Source organism: Papilio machaon, chromosome 16, assembly GCF_912999745.1.
Source record: "Papilio machaon chromosome 16, ilPapMach1.1, whole genome shotgun sequence".
Taxonomy (NCBI): domain Eukaryota; kingdom Metazoa; phylum Arthropoda; class Insecta; order Lepidoptera; family Papilionidae; genus Papilio; species Papilio machaon.
In genome coordinates, this window is record NC_060001.1 from 2,208,608 (window position 1) to 2,226,113 (window position 17,506).

The 17,506-nt window shown below is 34.1% G+C and overlaps 1 protein-coding gene across 6 annotated transcripts in view; it reads left to right on the forward strand.

Moving 5' to 3' along the window:
• LOC106715756 (zinc finger protein 608-like) overlaps positions 1-17,506 on the forward strand; it is a 99,441-nt gene that overhangs the window by 17,143 nt on the left and 64,792 nt on the right. For 3 of the 6 annotated variants that reach the window (XM_045681712.1, XM_045681713.1, XM_045681714.1), the window contains exon 1: positions 16,804-17,089. The gene's annotated coding sequence lies outside the window, so the exon portion shown is untranslated. Of the gene's footprint in view, positions 1-7,677; positions 7,696-16,798; positions 17,090-17,506 lie in introns of those variants that run through there. The other 3 variants (XM_045681711.1, XM_045681709.1, XM_045681710.1) reach the window with 3 other exon arrangements.

Sequence of the window (17,506 nt, forward strand, 5' to 3'; positions counted from 1 at the left end):
ACGCCATGTATAAAATATGACTTTCGTCTGTTTACTTACTTTCGTCTTTGGATCGAGATATAGTTGTGGAGGAATATCAAATCGTTCTTTTAGTGGGAGTTATATTTGTGTGAGGGTCTGAGGGGTCACCGGGACGCCCACGAGCAATTTGCCTCCGGGCCGGGGCCCTCGCCTCTCGCCTGTCAGACTTGTTCTCTAAACGCTATGCTAATGTAATGAGGCTTCACTTAACAGCCTACGGGCGAATTCAGATTTTCAATGAGCCATTTATGTCGGCGAATCTATAAGATAATTTTATTGTTTATTGATTTTTAATCTCGGTATGTTAATGTTAATGTATTCTATGTTATTGTTTAATATAGATCTGTTAATGTCTATTGCGATTATGTACCTTCCTGTACCTAAACGGATTTTTGAATTTTTAAGTTACTGTGAGTCGGTTGCCGGTCTTAAGCAGTATTAGATGTTGCCAGTTTTATTTATCAGTCTAAAGATTAGCTTGGCTTTTACCTATTCATTCTTAAAGGTAAGCAAGTTATTCTATTCTCTAGTGTAAAAGGAAATGTAGATAACATTAACTTAATGTACGCAAGGCGAAGCTTTTTGCGGTGAGAACAATGCAGCATTAGTGTTATGAGGGAAGCAAGATTTCATGTGAAGTTACGTCACACGGCCTCAGTAATGTCGCTGAGAAAGACGCGGGAAATGGCAAAACAAATGAGAGAGCTGTTATCTACGCATCAACTGAGCGCGGTGATTTACGACGCTGCTGTGTTTCGCACATGCGGTAACGGTACCGGCGAAATGACGTGTCGTGCTCGCAATATGTTGTATGTTAAACATGTACATATTAAACAACCAGACTGACGCTTAACGGGCAAGGAACAATGGATACTGCTTTTATAACGCATACTGCAGTGTGTATTCTTTCTAATAATAGATGATAAGACAAACTAGTCTCTAATGTTGTATACATTTGTTGTAGAGAACATCATCTTCAAGTATGAAATTTATTTATTAATATATTGAATTCCACGTTTATAATGCAAATGTACAGACAAATGCTAAAACTAAAATAAATAGAGTTACATTGACAAACTAGATTATCCATTATTAAAGGAATCGTTTTATTTAGTATTAAATTTGGGTATCTACTGTTTACAATTATTGGATATTCGTTTAATTAGTTAAGATGAGTGCGTATGAGTGAATTTAACTGCCACGCCGGATCACTAATCGCTCCGATATATAATCAGCTTTAAACTGCGCCAATGTGGCTTGATTAAAGCCATTTACACGTCGTAATTATACCGATCAGATTCTCGTATTATTGACTACATAACGCACCCGTTCACACTCTTACTTGTTATCGTAAATTCGAAACTCGTATTATAACAACTTAGGTTAGTTGAGAGTAAATTATAGTCTTCGGTAGACTAAAAAGTAATATAGAGAGCGTTTTTTTTAAAAAGCCTTTGTTATTCGAGTTTTAGTTTTTTTATATGTCAAAAGGTGGCAAACGTGCCAGCAGCCAACTTGCATTACAGAAAAAGTAAACTTACTGAAAATTACTTATTTATTGGACAGAACTTATAGCCAAAACTCTCACCAGATATAATTCAAAATTATATTTTAGCTTAATGTCAGTTAAAACCTGATAAGATAATATATTCAACTTATTTCACTGTTCGTAGTTTCATGTTAAGATGGTATGGGCTCGGTTGCGATCGGGATATACGCCCACCTACGAAACACAATGTGGATATAAATCGTGTTACTGAGCTGGAACGTTTTTATAAACATCGTAAGACATCTTTGTGTATTATATAGATAGTTCATGCCCACAGGCGGTCGGCTGTCTTAATATTAATATGTTTGTAGGTGTAAATGTATGAACGCAAGAATAATGGGTACGGCATCATTTATTAATATATGTAATTATTAACTCAGCTGAAAGTTTAACAAGAGGCTGAAATTAGTAGTTCCAAAGTGTTGCACAAAGTTACTTATACTATTTACTTATATTATTTGTTAACTGTATTTGTTTTTTCAAAATTATAAAGTTACTAGCTCTCACCCGCGACGCCGTCCGCGCGGAAAAAAAAAACTTTATTAAGTAGTGTTAGTATTCTTACTGTATATGTTCTATATCTATGCCAAATTGCATCGAGATCCGTTGAGCAGTTCTGCAGATACTTTCTAACAAACATCCATACATCCAAACATTCGCATTTATAATATTAATAGCCAGTTATATTGTAAAATAATACTATAAAATGTAGTTCAAGGTTCTCCGTAATACAATAAGTTAATGCGGGTTGGATTTCACAAGAATTCAGATGTAACATTAACAACAACGTATTAACTAACTTATCGCGCGCTTTCACGTTGTAATGTTGGTTATAAATAAAATAAAGATTGAGTACGGGCTAAAACAATATTGGGTAATATTAATTATAGCGCTTTATCAAATTGTCAGTAACGATAACCCGTTGATTACGGCCATGTAAGAAATTCCATTATGTCTAATAGACTAATCAATAACCGTATGTTAGATGGAAAGTTTTTCTGCTACGATATTTTGTGCAGCAATGAATGACTCTTTCCAAGTTTTTATTAGCTCAAAGTTAACTGCTATGTATAAATTAATATAAAAAAGATAATTTCAATAACAGTAAAAAAACTATGTCAATAAAACTTTTAAGTTTTTTTATAACTTAAATGGAAAACCAATCAGGCGTAGTGATCGAATGTACCAGGGAGGCATGAGCGCGCTGGCGGCGAGACGACACGAAGGTCGCCGGCGGAACCAGTTTGCCGGTACGAGGCAAGGTGCCGCCGGCCGGGTTAAGTTCACCGTATTAGCATCATCGCCTGCCCTTTTATGTCCGCTTATCTCTCAGTCTAGGCAATTTAAATGGACCTATTCAATTGTAGCAACCAGCACCCCCTAGCGCATCGGAGCTGCTTCCAGATACCAAGACTATTTTTACCTTTTACGTCACATATTCATTAGTAAAATACTCTTGCTTCTAGAGTTTGTTAAAAACCATTATTGCTTTCTCTGTATGTCCCGAATGGTTTAGCACGTAAAAAGGTACAACAGCTAAGGCATTTAGTGAAATGCCAAATCGAAGTAATTATTCCGTTGGCCGGTTTTATGTTAGTCACTAATTGATGTAGCAAATAATTTATAAACTACGCCATTAATTTAAATATATTCACACATTTGTTTTAAAACGTCTATGGAACTTGATATTTAATAATTTGTGATATGTAAACATTTACCATAGATTATTATTAATACTAGCTTTTCTTATTTGTCTAAATACTACGTGTCGCCTGTGTCCTCGTCCACTCGGTATTAAGAAAAAAAGCTTAATTTACAGTCTTCGTGCCCTCACAGACTATATTCTACATCTATGCCAAATTTAAGCGATATCTATTTAGACGTTCTGGAGATACGTAATAACAAAAATCCATCTTAACTTTCGCATTTATAATATTAATAATAAAAGTAAAATTTCCTTCTTTCTACATCGATCTTATGACGATTCTCACAAAAAAACAAATTCAATTCAAATCTAAAAGTCATCAAATTGACGTCATTAAATTCGAAACCATACTAGATAGATAAATGAATACTTGGGTAGTTTGTAAAGTCTATCCTAAAAATACAGACGAAACTCTTAGAGAAAAGTACGGTAGTGTCTCGTAAAAACAGTTGATTATATCAATATATAAAAGAAAAAGCGTATGCAATTTAAAAGAAAAAATATGGTATGTATTCAGTTGGCATAGGTCGATGTTATTTGTCACATGCGACGGCGAGGCTTGTGTGTGGAAGCGCGTGTTTATAAATATTTTACATATTTCATGTGACTGCACTCCAAACGGGAATTATTTAACTTTCAGCAACCGTGTTCGTTACGAATTCGAACGTGAAATTAGTTTGAAAAATGTACATCTGCTTTTTTGTTGTTTATTTATTTATATCATATTTTTATAAATTTATACAAAACACGAATTATTGCACTTATAAATTTTATTGCTCATATTAAAAATTGTTATTTATATTTTCCAAAATGTATTCAGGAAAATATAAAGAATTTAAGACGGTCGAATGCATTTGGAGTTGTTTTAAAACTTAAGGGTTTTTCGGCCATAAACCATTTTTATTAAACTATGACAAAATTAGTAATTGGCAAGAAATATTAAAGTCTATATAATATAGGAAAGCGTCGTATTGAGGCCTCAGCTAAGAGCAAGTTATTTAATAAACTAAACCAGCTGATGAGTCGGCCGCCATATTGGATCTAATACACGCTATGACGTCATCAGCTTGCTCTCGACACTTAACAAGATAATAGCGAATTCCGATAGAGATTTCTTTAAAGACATACCACAAATATCTTTGTATAAGATGTTAAGAATTAAAACACACTCGTAATAAAAGAAGCTATAATTATTTTTGAGTTTGAGTTTAAGCTGAGGGTTTCGCATTATGATAAAATGCCTTTAACTCAACACTTTACAAAAATTAAAAAAAATGTAATCAACTATAACTTTTACTCGGGTTTTCCTTTACCATACCAGTACAGAAACATTAAGACGGGAATCCAATTCAAGTTGAACACGTATTACGTTAACTAAGTTATAGAGCTAACATTGTACACGCTACACATGAGCATTATTAAATTCTTAAAGAAAGGACTAAGCAAACATACGGCGAACAAAATTGGCACTTAGCGAATGTTACGAGAAATGAATGTTAAAGTGGAAATACTGAGACTAGCTTTCCGACTTCTTGCTTTACGACTGGCGAAATGTTTTGTGACCTAATAAATTCTCTTTCTAGAATATATTCTTCGCATATAGTACTTGTTCTGTTTATTATTTATGCTTTACAAACATCTTAAGATTGCTTTCGACATAACAATATAATTAAGTAATTTGTAAAAAGGTTTCTTACAAGATAAAGAGCCTAGGACAGCCAAAGGATAACCATTGTGTTAAATCCTTTGGAAAGGTCTACGTAGTATGTTGACTTTACTAATTTACTTTTTAATATACTAATGCTATATTAAAATTAAGATGCCAGCAAGTTCTTTTAACACATAAAGAGACATCGACTTTAAATGTATTATTTAATTTTACATTAAGAGGTACAATTAAATCTCCAATCTCATTTTTAAATGTTTAAATCAAAGGTATACAAAATTTGATTGAATAAAACTCAGCATTGAGGCAATGGTAACTAAATGAATTCGTATTTTCATACGGTCAGCGCCGACCTACATAAATCCATTTATGTCCGTATAAATAAACGTCGTACTCCCTTTTATCTAAACTTTGCTTATTTCCTAAAGTAAAAGATCGTTTAAATAATTTAAATAAACATTGTGTAAGTGAATTTATAGTAATTTTAAGTCTAAATTAAAAACAAGCACTAAATTTAAAATAGTATTTTTTCTGTAGCAACCGTAGTTGAATTGGGTAATAAAAAATCGCAAAACAACTGCTATTCTAACGATTATCACTTGAACAACATAGTTAATAAAATAACGCTTTATTTATAACAGTTATCCTCGGTTATTGTAAGTGATGTTTAGACAGAATGGATAACCCATTGTATTGTTTGAAATTTCCTTCGAAGAAAAATGTTTTGAATTCTCTTTAATAACGCTTTGATATAATTTTGTAGGCTGAGTTTTTTTTTTTTTGATTACGTGGGTGATAGAAAGCGAGTAAATAATAGCTTATTTATTGTATAGTAATTTAATTAAGATCTGTTGCCTACCCCATTACGTATTGTATATAAAAGTGCAACGTTGAATTTTCATTTCAATTAGTGTCAATGACCTTTAAGTTACTAACGAAAGCGTGCTCTATTACATAAAGTCGGATATAAATAATGTTCAAGAACACATTTGCCTGCAAATGAAAGTAAAAATAATGTAGTAAGAAATATCACAAAAACCACTTAATCGCTATTCCCAAGCTTGGTTTTCTTTTCTAAATCTTTTTATACATTTAACTGTACTGATTACTGGATGAATTTGAAAGCGTTGGTCTTGTTTGATTCAATCAAAGAAATAAAGAAAAAGCAACATTCCGAGAAGAAGTTTCCAACGAACACATTTATTACAGGGTTGCTCCATTCATTCGGTATGATTGATTAAGCGGCCCAGCACTCGCAAGCCCTTTCATAACTTCGTAGTAATAAGTAGGCGTAGATAACCGGCATTCACCAACATTATCATTACATAAATCAGATCCATTAAAGTCCGGGAGCACCTGAAAATGATATCGGTGATCCTCTTTGTTTAATTTAGTGGGACGAGCGACGAAATCTGTAGGCGAGCGGGTAGCTTCCGTTGCCATGACAACACGCGCCCGGTGGTGCCGCGCGGGGTGCCCGCTCCCGCACTCCGCGCTCACCCCGCGCTCTATCGATCCCAGCGTGTTCCCCTCCCCGCCCCCTCGCTCCCGGCACCACCCCCTACCACTCCAAATCAAATTACAAGAGCGGAGCGAGCTAGCTGCGACCGTGCTAGCACCAGTGTTACCATCTTCCGATTTTTGCCGCTGAATTTAATGTAAAACTGTGGGACGTGTTGTTTTTACTTTTATTAACTTCCTTACGGCTGCAGATTAGCGTTGGCGGAGTTTGTTCATGACTACATTTACATTTAAATTTCCTTAATTAATTTATTACGTTGTTAGCATATTATTATAACTTTATTTGTTATAAAATATGTAATAATAATGAATAATATGTTTATTACTATTTTATTTTATTTGAGTCGTAATTATTCTAATTATTTTGGGTTTCGATTATAAACTTTGTGTTGCCAATATTTATTGTGAGCACAGTGGAACACTGGCGTTAACTAACGAAACACTCCCCCGACCCTGACTTAATCAACTTCGTATTGGCGTAATAGTATTTTGATTCTATTGGCGCGCTTTTGACTGCAGCGCCGTAATAGCTTGTTTGCAAATTAGTTCCACGTAATGATGTTGGCTGCTGGATTGCCTTATTTGTTCTATGTCAAACAGTTAAATTTATCTATAATTTATTTTTGAATAGCTATCTGCCGCGACTCTGTCCGCGCGGAATTAAAAAAAACTTAATAAGCAGCATATGTGTCCTTCCGGACTATGTTCTACATCTATGCCAAATTTCATCAAGATGCGTTCAGCCGATCCCGAGATACCTTCAAACAAACATACATCTAAACATTCGCATTTATAGATAGTAAGATTACATTAGCCAAATGCGTTAAAATAAAGACGTAATTCACATTTAATTTCTTATAATAATATTCTTAAGATTATAATCTTAAAGTGCTTGTCAATTAAAGTCGTTAAAGTGAATGAATGAACGAATGAAAACATTTGAATATAGAACATCGTGCAGCACACGAGTACGGCACAGAGTAAATAATTCGAAAGCGTTCACAGACTGCTTAATCATCGTGGCGGGAACGCAATTTGTTTCTAGCACAGATAATGTCGATTGTCAGTTGGAATCACTTCATTCCTAATTGCATACAACGATTATAATCTGTATTGAAGTTATTTAATAATTACCAGCACGTTTTACATTTTATTTTTAACTTGTGTTTAATATCATTAGTGCATTATTTTTTACCATTGTTCCGTAAAATAGCAGAAAAAAAGAATCTTTCGGTAAATATATAAAAATATTAGCTTATTGCTTAAAGTACTTTATATTTTTCTTTAACTTGATAGACCTTTATACCACATATATTATGAAGTACTTATTACATGTTCTAATACGCCTGAGGGACAAATCTTGCGTGTTATAATCGCTTGTGGCTTTTTTTTATAAAATTTCAGATTACTTTATCTATATTGCGTAAAATGTTTGATTTTGAACTCTTCGCCTAAAACTAAATTCAACACTAAATTCAATTATCACAACAACAATACGATAGTTCGAAGGTTAATATCGTCAGTTATCTAAAGACATGCGCGTGTTCGGAGTTATATTTCTAAACGTTATGTATATTTGCAGAGTGAGGTTATCCGACAACATGCCAACGCGAGGAATCGTATTTCATATTTGAAGTTAAATGACGCCCGGAATGTGGAAAGTTATATTTACATACGTAACGTATGGAACTGCTTTGCCGCGTCAATTTGTTCCGCTTTTGTGAGACGCCGATGCTGCCAAGAAATTAGAACCGCTGCTCACATTCAGCGGAAAATGTTCAGCGTTTTGAAATAACACGGTGATCGATTCGAGTCGCGGAATGTGACGCCGCTAAAAACATAACAACGATCGCCCTTATCGTTTATTTAATAGCGATCCGCAATAAAATCGATTATCGTATCGAATCGCGCGGCGAGCGACGGGCGACGGGACAACAGCCGCTCGGGAACGTTTTAATGAGGGAACGCCATGACGGCGGCCCGGATAAATCGACGGCATTTGTCTCTCTCGAATAAAGCGAAACCGAAAGCACATTCATCAAAACCACCGCAACAAGATACTCTGTGACAGACAAGTTATTTCACAAATCGTAAAACAAGTTACAATAAAAAGTATTTGTTCCGCGAAATATTCTCGCATGTCTGAGATATCACAAGCTGATTCTCTGCGAATGTAACACTAACACACTATGTCGCAAGCTGTCTCTTTGCCACTACGCATACGCTTACGGCCGATGTCATGAAGTCAACATAGATATTTTCTGGTACATTGCGGATTTCTCGGCGAATGATATTTGTTTGTTTTGCTATTATGACGAGCGTTGTTCTGGAACTTCGCCAATAACGTACAGACACGTCAGCGCAACCGAGTACCTGACACGCTCGACGATTACAATTTATTAATCTTTTGTCACACCACTTTATTACTTTAAACGTTTGTCAAATATAGCTTTGTAGAGAACGTAACAGTCGACAATGCGGACGGAGTGAAACTTTCAGCTTAATTCGTTCCCGCTGTGTACTAAATCTGAAATGTAAGTGACGTTGGATTACGGCCAAATGTGAGTTTGTTTCCAAGTAGGCGGGCGTTCATAACGCTGTAATAGAAACTCTGTTTCTTTATCTGTTCGGGCTTGGGTAATTGGATGTTTCGTTTCTCTGCGAGCTGATTAATTTATTAGGGCTATATGTAAGGTTGCGGTCGCACGAGCACGTGGGGTGCGCGGCGAGAATTCGAGATTAGCGGAACGATATCGGATGACCTCGTGGGGTCGTGACTCGACCGCTCGCTCGCACCAAGTACCTACATACATGTCGTAACTAACTAGCGGCCGCTAATAAACACCTCCGACGCCACGCACGTACAGAGCCACTTCGTGCGGACACAAATTGCTTTTGTTCGCATCGAGCGCGGCGTGATAGCGAGCCGCTGCAATTATTTCCCTCTCGCTGCGGCTGCGGCCGGCGGCTGACGGCTGGCGTGTGATGGATTCACAATGAACCTCTTCACTTATGTAATTACTCGAGCTTCGAGCTTTCTTTGTCGCATTGTGTGCTATTCAAACGACGACTTCGTAATAGTCGTGGCGTTTAGTAACGTTAGAAAATATCAAAGACGTCTCGGTAACTATTGATGCTTCTGGTAAGAGACAGGTAAATACGTATAAGTAAAAAATAGTAACTGAATAAAGTGTGTAATAAAATAACTATTTTATAAATAATAGACACAGTTTATCTGTAACGAGCTGCTGTAAACATAAAAAGGAGATAAGATGCGAGTGCAAGCCCTTTGTAAAGCTGCATATCTAATCTTATTGAAATACAAAAAACCATGAAGGTTGAAAAGTGTATATCAAACACAGGAGGTATTATTTCTTTTATTTTATTTTATCTCTGCGCGAGAGGGAGATAAAGATATTTTATGAGCGTTATCTGGGCACCGCCATCGCATCTATTAGGTCGGTACCAGGCAAGCATAAAACTAAAGAGAACGATTTGGCTTAATAACGTCGTTCTCGGAGTGTGTATGCGTGGGTGCACCCGATATTCATATGGACTCATCTTATCGAGCGATCGCACTTTTTTGTTACAATGTTTCGCTTAGTAAATTACCCATTATTTTAATAAATTACAATGTTTTATACTTATAACATTTTGTCGCTAGCAAGAGATAAAGTAAAAAATCTTCGTGATAATGAACTCGGTTGATAATTATAATCGATCGTTTAGTTTAACGATCTTGTTTTCATCTTGTAGTAGAACGATTTATAGTCTTCATTTAAAAGAAACTTTATTTGTTTCATTATTAACCAACAAAACAAAAACTGATAGCCATTAATTATTTAGATCTACAGATGGTTCTAAAGTCATCTATCTTTTCTATAAACATAGACTTTAGGCTGAATACTAGTTAAGTATTAGTGGAATTTATGTAAAAAAAAGTTTGAGTAATGGCATATTAAATCTGTTAAGTTTATTCTTCAGCGTAGTAAAAAAGCTTTTCAATTCCAGGTAATTAATAACGAGTATTGCGCGGTTTCGAAGTTTAAAAGCACACGAAGTATTCGTACGCAGAGTTTATGGTTTTACCGAACGCACACAATAATACTCCAATCGTTTTATAAACACGAACACGTTTGAGCTGCGTGGCTTACGTTCGCCAGACTTTGAAATCGTAAAACTTAATTAAAATGGAAGATTCGAATTGGAAAAGAATTTTATAAGCGTGTTTGTCGAATTCGCTTCTTTTTAACAAGTTATTATATTTTATTTATATTTGTTAGTGTAGATTATTTTAAATAAACGAATTTAACTTGTTTTGTTGTAAAATTTCTTTTGGTTATTCATGATTCTGAATCTTTGAAACCATCAAACTAATTTCTAAATCTTACATAACTACACTATTTAAAACTTTTATCTAGAATATTTTTATAGTTACTAGAATGAACATAAAAAAATAATAATCGTTTTAAAAATAACGTTACACATCTGACTTCTTACTAATACATATTATAAATGCGAATGTTTAGATGAACGGATGGATTGTTCGAAGGTATCTCCAAAATGCCTCAGCGGATCTCGATGAAATTTGTCATAGATAACATAGGCTTCTAATTAAGTTTTTTTAATACGCACGGATAGAGTCGCGGGCGACAGCTAGTCAAAAATAAATCTAAAACAAACTATCTTTTATCTTGCGTCGCTGCTAACGGTAATGACTCATAATAACAGCCATCATTACGAATTATGTCATCCATTTATAAACGATTTAAAGAAAAGACGCGGCAAAGGCTTAACACATTCAGTGCTTATTGTACAAAAGTAAATTCAGTAAATTCACTTTTGTACAACAAACAATTAAATCCACTTCCCCCTAAACATCGGATAAAGTGTCAACATAAGAGCTATAATATTGCATGTATTTTTCTAAGACAAGTTTTCGACCTAATTGCATTGTGACTTCACTGAAAGATCATAAACATCCTCGAAAGTTATGTGGCATTGAACGTGTTAATGGTTATAATTCCCACAACGGACGCAACACCACATGCGAGGGCCGAAAACATGTAGTATAGTCGTGTCTGAAATAAGATTAAGACCGAAGTTTAATAGAATTCCTGATTATTCAGACGTACACAACTGGTATCCCCCGCCCTCGTTTTGGGATCTCCAAATCCCAATGCGTTCTCATATTTCCTCTCGTTATAAATAGGTTTCGATTCAATGGCCAAAAAATATGTGAGGTTATGGCTGTCTTTGGTATCTTGAAATTAGTTTTTGTTGATTGAATAATTTTACGCATAAATAGTAATATTGTAATTATATAAAAAAAAGTAATGTAATATTATCCCAATATGTGTACCTACCTAATGTTACATAAAATAAATAAATAAAATAAACTATCATAATTATAAATACATTAGAAACAAAGATAAGTTCTTAAAATTAAAAAAAAAATACAACTACATTGACTTATACCTACAAAAAGTTTAGTTTTTTTTTACTGTAAAATAGTTTATTATAAATTGTATGATATGCTTTAAGAATTGAAATAACATTATATATGAGTGTGCGTGTATAAAATAATGTAAGAATATTGTAAACGTTTTGGAAAGCGAAGCATTTCGTCGCGGAGGGTTGTAGGAAGTATGAAACCTTTGTTAGTCCCCACGTCGGCTGCCGAAGGGTAGGCCGGATACATCGTAATGTCGCATGAATACCAAATACGGTTGTAACTTTACATAATGCGGTGTGGTTGTGTATTAATATAAGATATGTCCTTACTATGTTGTTAACACACCATATTTATTAGGGTTATATTAATATTTGACAGTCTTTGGGTTTTCAACGTCGAAAGATCTACATAACTTACTAATATTATAAATGCGAATGTTTAGATGGATCTCCGGCTTAACGGATCTTAATAAAATTTAGCACAGATAAAGAACATATATATATAACCTGGAAGAACACATAGGCTACTAATAAGTTTTTTTTAAATTTAGCGCAGACAGTGTTTTGGGCGACAGCTAGTAAAACATATAGTCAATGTTTATGTTTCAGCAATGCTAACATTAAGTCTAAAAATAGAAATATTGTTTTCGAATACAAATTAAAATAATTAAGGGGCGCTATTTAACTAAGTTATATTTTATTAATTTGTGTAAATAAATAAAAAAATATCAATAATAGATAGTTATGACTAATTCAATTAGAATAATTATAAATTAATCCAATATAATTCCAATACACAGATTTTTTGTCGTGAAATATTTGTCAATTGTGTAAAATTAATAAAACAAAAACAAGCGATATCAAAAAACTACAAGCATTTAAAATCTCGACGTTGAAAAATGTAAAACAATTTGTTTGTTATCGCTATGTTTATTTATAAGGCATCGTTTTGAGTGTTACAAATGTGTTTTGCGTTAAGATTTGGGAGGGCTGTAGGACTGAGACATGGGGGACATAGTAGCATCAAATGCGTTCAAATTATTTTGCACTTTAATAATTGTTCACTACCTAACAAACACCCCTCATACAAACTTCATTTAATATCTTTTTGCTATAAAATGCTCGTACAGTATGAAACACAAAGAAAATTCACTTAGTTTAATCAATTAATATTGTATGTAAAACATATTTGAAAACCTTATTAACAAAACTCTGCAATTTAATTAAAACGCTAACCGCGTCGTTCAAGCTTAAATTGTATTTGTACGTTGTAAATTAGAAACAAGACAAGCGCGATGATAATCATGCCATTGTTTATTGAATCGATTAGCTCATGCTTATGCGCTCCCAGTTACCTCGTAACTTGTTTATAGATAAATATTATTATCGATCGAGATAAATCTCTATTTTATACTGGGTGGGGAAATAATAAGAATAAATCTTTTAAGCCAGATAACGAGAGTCTTAAATTATATATCGATTGTGTTTAAACTAATTATATTACTTCTAATTAGAATTAGTAATCAATAATTCATAAAGAACTTAAAAATAGGTATAATATTTAAAATACAATCATTTAAAATATAAGTTTATACTTTACCATCAACGAATAGATATTGTACAAATCTATTCGGGTATCTGAACCCTTTGCACATCAAATTCAATGATTTATAAGCCAATTTTTTTGTCGTCGTATGAAGTCGACATATAAAACATGTCGACTTCATTGAGTATTAATCTTTGAAAATGTCTAATAACGAAGTTAAAACCACACACAAAATCACACATTGGAATGATATTGTAAAATAACTTGCAACATCACAATTTAATGCAAATGACATGAGGCATCTGCGATAATGCAAAAGTGACAGCGCGCCATCAATCAAGTCGGCAGTGGGCCAGCGCGCGGTGTCGGCTTGCATCGCACTTGCGGCTATACTCCACAAATTGTTGTCGCCCTGGTGATTAACAACGTATCCTTGCTGAATTTAAAAAACAAACCACACACACTCTTTTCCAAATCAACAAAGAATTTAAAATAAAATAATTAAAATCGTAGGTTAATTTAAGAATGTTATTTAAAGAGTAATATTTTAGAACATTCTAATTTAAACAGATCCAAGCAAAATTTAATGAAATAAACGCGTGAATAGATTGGGGGATTACGAAGTTAATTAAAATTCGAGTAGCGTAATCTTCATTTAGATGGCAATGGAATCTGATTTAGATTTAACTTCAAATTAACTGTACCGTTTTAATGAAATGTCTACTCAAAGAACTTTACTTACAAAATGTTATTATTAAAATATTGGGTTGGGCTGTCCGAGTTTGTAAAAAAAAACGTTTTTTACTAAATCCTTACACTATTAAAGACTTTTATCGTGGTCACTTTTAATCCAAGTACAATTTCCAAGTTGTCAAAGATTAGATAGCGCAGTAAAGGATTATTACTTTTATACGTTTAAAAATAAACCCATGTTGATTATAGTTTCCGGTATCTCTTACGCTCCATTGTGTGCATTGTGTTCGTTAAGCCTGTGAAAGCGCTGCCTCATGCCTCATGCGCTTGCTGGTAAGGTCGCTTCTCGGAAAGCCGGCTGCTATTCCCCTCTCCGACTCGCCGTCTCGCCGCCGGGCTTAAATTACAATGTCAATAGACGATTCGGCTATTCAATTGCTTGTCTAGTTGAGAATGAGTGTTCTTTTTTCGTTTGTCCACCAAACGACTTACCGGGGCAACAGCGATCATGTAGTCCTGGTAAGTCTAGGTGTTGAGTTATTAAAACTCTATTCGAACTTCGAATGGATTTCCATTGGACATCCATTTGTCAGATAAATTATCCAACAGAGTTATTGTAGAAAGACTTCGTTATTAAAAAACGAATTTATAAAGCAAATTTCGTTAAAGCATCAAAGTAATAATTTTGTTTTCTCTTATTCTTCACATAACACAAATAACAAAAGATTCGGTCGCAATGATGCCAACAAAAGAATACGAGAAATATCTGCTCCCCTACAATGCGGGGAGTATTACGACTTGAAATATATCGGAAAATATTTCTTGCTCCTCAAATATCTAATACATAGTTAAAATCTCTCAGCGTGTTTTATCAAAAGGAAAAGCAAATTGTGTGAAAATAGATAAATATGCTTGTTTGAGTATCGTAAAAATGTTTTTGAGGATTTATGAATTACCTCTTAATGAACAAAACTCAATAAAATAATAAAGCTAATACTACATTTTATTCTTTTTGTATGGAGTTGTTTATAATGTTTATTTTTTATTACTCGTTGTTTATTAGTTACTTAACAAAAGAGCCCTTTAGATTAGATTTAGTAAGAAGTCAAAAATGTAAGTTTTTTCCCTAATCTCTGTCTCCCTCCATTAAAATAAAATACTTTATAGTTTATCGGGTCACATAGAAAGCTGGTTTGGGTTAACTACTACCTGACTTTTTGCTTTAGTTTTAAATATGACTCATTATTACAGCCGACTTTACGTCCTTTTTGTGACTTAAAAATCACTTCAAATTACAATTTTTGATAACATTATTTAGATGATTATCCAAAATAAGTATTTATGTAAATTTTTGTTTTGTTTAGATCTTTAAAATTTATAATTATAAATAATATTATTTACTCTTAGTTGAGACATTTAAGTTGTTAAAAGTAACAATTAACTTTCTTAAAAAAAATACTATCTTGTCAGTTGGGTACTTAATTTTAAAAATTTGTGCACTCGCACTGACCTTTAAGTTATAATCAAAGAATAAATACTTAGAATTAAACAATTCGAATGATATCAATCAATGTCTAGACAGATCGTGATTAATTACTTTTAGGTGTCTAGAATGAATTATTACTTAACTTGATTATGTAGTTATAGTTTAATGAAGATGAGATTGACCAAGTCTCGTAACAGCAGTGTTTACTGCATGGGCCTGTTTATACGGACGTTTCTATTCGCTGTACATTTCATATCGTTTAAGTGACTTTATAGATATTGTTAAACGATATTAGTACAGAATCTTTTTGAGAAACTACCCATAATAATTGACGTTTACTTATTTCTTTTTATAATCTATATAATTTTAGTACCCTTGGACCATGATTACTTTAAATGGATTGACCGCGATCCCTTTATTTTATTAGTAGTTTAATTAGATTAGTTAAATCCTCACATTTAGCTTTAAATTCTCTTTATATTCAATTCTCCGAAATTCATTGGAGCAGTTTAATAATAATTATTTAAAGGTTAATAAATTTCAAATAAATTTATCATCCAGCGGTGCGCGGCGACCGTTAATAAAACTCCGTGTAATTATCCGTTTGTACAAAGAATGTATTACAAAAATAAACTTTACGAGTCGAACGCTTAAACATAACTTTTTTATTATCTCACATGTTTTCTTCCACTCACGCACACATGGAAGAAAAATAGTTTCTATCACCGCGTACTGCGCTTTGCATGCTGCCGAGAACATGCCACTATGAAATTATTAATATTTAACCGCTTAATATAATATACTGTGTACAATTATCAGGTGTACAGAGTTAATGCAAGCATCTTTACACGTGTAGTTTGTCAAAAGTTGTCGTGACAGTTTAATTGTGGCTACAATCAAACCTGGGGTTTGCATATATGAATGTTGGCATTTAAAAGAAGTATTTCCATTAGTATAAATGCGATGGCGTGGTATTATTTGCGTGTAATTTTACACTTTACTCTTCCACTTAGTGGAGCGTGAAATGATCGTGGTTGGGTAGCGTTGGGCTGAGCGGGCATCGGGCAAGCGGTTTGAATTCCGTTTCTGTGGACGGCCGCACGACGCGAGCGCGCTGGCGTTGGCGCGAGGCGCGAGGCGCGACCGGCTCAGTGCCCGCGCGACGTGCATTAGTGACGCGCGTTCCTTACCGTTTGGTTATACTCGCACTTTGTACCCTATGTGCATAAATTAGTCGCGCAGTGCTGTGTATGCTGATGTTGGCTTTTGTTTGTCCGTAGGTGTCCGTTGCGAGGATCATCGGGATGCGAGTGTTGTTGTGATGGTGCATCAGTCGTGCCAGTAACGCCGCAGTGTTAGTGTAACAGTATAGTGCCCCATAAGTGTTGAATGGATTGTGTCATTTTGGGATTGCCGTCAACAGTCATCGGGAGATCAAGTTGGGAACGGTAAGGGCCACAGTACAGTGTGTTCTGTTAAATGTTATTACTTTATTTATTCAGCTTTGTTGGTTTTCGGTTTGTTATGTTATGTATATTTGTTCAGCATATCTTCTTGTTTGCACATTTTATTTTATCTACATTCCATTTTTTATCTGCTCATATTTTATATCCACATAACAACTACGAATTGCATTTGGTATTATTAATAAGCATGTAGAGATGTAACTTTTTTCCTTAATTTAGTTTTACAAAATTGCCAACGCTTTAAGTTATTGAGAAGTAAGTTTGGATGCGCTTTAAATTGTCTCAAACTGCTCTACTATAATTTTCTTCAACGGTTTGCGTAATTTGATAATGGCCACGTCATTATTGTTACCAGGATTCAAACTCTCCTCTTTTTATTGAGTACATTATATCAAACTA